Below are 2,619 nucleotides of genomic sequence, written 5' to 3' on the forward strand. Positions count from 1 at the left end.
ATGAAGGAACAACCTCTAAAAATAGTACTGGTGATATATCATCTGCATCATAAGTATGTTATTACGTAAGGGATCACACAAGCACATGCTGCCCCTTCCATAATACCGTGGTGATGTAGGGGTGCACAAAGCAGATGCATTTGCCCATTGTATTTTCAGGTCATCACACGTTTTATAAATGAAAAGACTCTCTGTGCTGTCTAACTGCCCACTCAAATCCCTTGTGGAAGCAAGTTGCTCTGCAGCCCTCCCAACCCTACCTGTTTACTGTGGGAACCTTTATGCATGCAGAATATCTATGTACTGATAGTTGAAAAAGGATTTACTTACCCACATCTGGACGTAAAAGCATATCTCATTAGGATGGAAACATTGGGGAACCACACTATGGTTTTCTGTTTTCCTTGCACAATTGAAATTGGTAATTCCCCTCATATTCTCATCCCACAAATCAAACTTTAGAATGACCTTGAATGTTGATCGGTGTCTGGTACACGAACTGGAGTAGTTTCTTATCAGTTCATTAGCACTCCTAGTACTTGTCAACGTATCCTCTCATACCCCACTATCTTCAATACATAATATACCTTTCATTAACTGATTCAGAAAGAGTTGTGGCTGTGTAAAGATGGTGCGCACTTCCAAAGGATAAGCTGGCGTGAGATAGCAAAGCGCATAGATGCTCAAGTCTCTAATGTTGCGAGGAGTGCTCAAGTGGTATATCACCATGCCACAGGGTGCATGGACTATTGCCTTGGTGAGGCCACAGTCGGTATGAAGAGAAAGAAAAAACCACGGCACATCGTAGATTAGTCGATAAGTCAGTTTATTCTTTTGTGCAAGAGCAAAAAAAACATTCCATAGCCCAGTATGTCAATAGGCCAACATATTTTTCATATTCAGGAAAAACAACAGCCAACACGTGATTCATCACAAGTGACTTTTTCAAGGCTGTGAAAATAATGGCATACAGATGGAAAGAGTCAATCATATGTACTGCATACATTTTGTGTATAATCAACTAATGCAATGCCTGTTATGAATAAAGTGCGAGAAGAGAAAAAGAAAAAAGAAAAAGAGGCCCAATGCTACAAGTTGGTGAAGTGCCAAGTACGTAACAAGTGTAAAAGAATAGCAAATCGTATGACTAATTGATAGATATGAGCAACATTTAGTTGATTCAATGCATATATGTTGTTGGCACCAATGTGCCAGTGCCCGCATGCGAGAAATGTGGTAATGGAAAGAGACCCGTGCTTAAAGTGTGCTATAATAACATGTATAAGTGCAAATAGTGATACATGCCACATGTTAAGATTTCAAAGGCATCCATTGACAATTGGAATGAAGATGCATAGGATTATGAAATTAAAAACAGGATGCATGTGCAAGTGGCAGAGAAGCGTTACACATACCTCCAATTTTTTTGGAAGTGTTAAATATTTGACATCAAGTTCCGTTGGATGCTGCATTTATTCAGATAGAGCAAAGTATGATGCGTCCATAGACCATGATATGTCTAAAAAATGAAAAGGGAAAAAGTGGACCAAGGAGACACTAATGAGGTATAGTTAAAAGGGTGGGTTTGGGAGATTAGACACTGTAAAGATAGAACGGTAAACTAAAATTCTAAGCCAGTGACTAAATGTGTGAATAAGAAGGATCCTTTATCTGGGGTCTCAGTACATTACGCTTGTGCGTGCGCTCGTTCATTAGAAGAAGGAAAGACACTTAAGACGTATGAAGTGAACATTAGGAGCTCCAGAAGTATCAACTAAAGTATGGCATCATGATGCGCATAGTTAAAAAGGACAGAGGAAGTCATGTATTTTAAACCAGTCATTGCATATTAACGTGCGGGAAAACCTCTTGTATAGAGAAAATTATACAAATAAAGTGTATTGCGAACAACCTAGTAATGATAGCTCGTGTCCGATGGAAGCGGAACGATGGCCCAATAATGCAGGTGTGTGCTGTATGAAAAGATGAGGACATAATCCATGGACAGTTTCGCATGTGTGTGGGAATTACTAGACCCACATCTAAGGATTGGAGGGTTGAATACGTATACCAACGAGTAATAGGACCTGTTCCCAATGGCTAAATCCTAAGGCTGTGGGTTAGGGTAAGTACACAGAAGGCCCCGGTTCTTGAATCGCGGGCCGTGTTTCAATGTGGACAGCAACCCGTTTAAGGGCGGTATGTCCACGTGCATAAGATAGAGAATTTCTTACCTGTAGGAAAGGTGGATAATGTCTCTAGGGTCTGCTACCGGCGTCGCTTGGTGCCTGAAATGCGCCGGTGGAGACTTTCCATTTATGTAAATAACAGTGTGATTGAGAGAGAAGAAGGACTAGCAGGGACTGATATAAATGGCAGCCATCTTGGAAAAGGAAAAAGGAGTATGTAGGAGAGAGAGTGCAGATACCTGGAGAATAAAAAGAAAAAAACACCCTGCATGTGATGAAAGAAAAGCCTTGTGCGCACAAATAAGTCGACCTGCACCAGTTTACATATGGGGTTAGTAATCATGTTCAAAGATACAGAACAAGTAAACACAATCAGATTTTGTAACCAAAACAGAGTTTTGACATAACATAACATCACGTGGAGGCCCCA

At 40.5% G+C, this 2,619-nt stretch overlaps 1 long non-coding RNA gene across 1 annotated transcript; it reads right to left on the minus strand.

The window, feature by feature from the left end:
* Positions 1-809: 809 nt before the first annotated feature.
* LOC138259177 (uncharacterized) lies at positions 810-2,333 on the minus strand. Its single transcript, XR_011198663.1, has 3 exons — positions 2,235-2,333; positions 1,416-1,519; positions 810-951 (listed from the first exon to the last, which is right to left on the minus strand). It is a non-coding gene; the product is annotated as an uncharacterized lncRNA (long non-coding RNA).
* Positions 2,334-2,619: the final 286 nt, after the last annotated feature.

This window comes from Pleurodeles waltl, chromosome 2_1, assembly GCF_031143425.1.
Source record: "Pleurodeles waltl isolate 20211129_DDA chromosome 2_1, aPleWal1.hap1.20221129, whole genome shotgun sequence".
NCBI classification, from domain to species: domain Eukaryota; kingdom Metazoa; phylum Chordata; class Amphibia; order Caudata; family Salamandridae; genus Pleurodeles; species Pleurodeles waltl.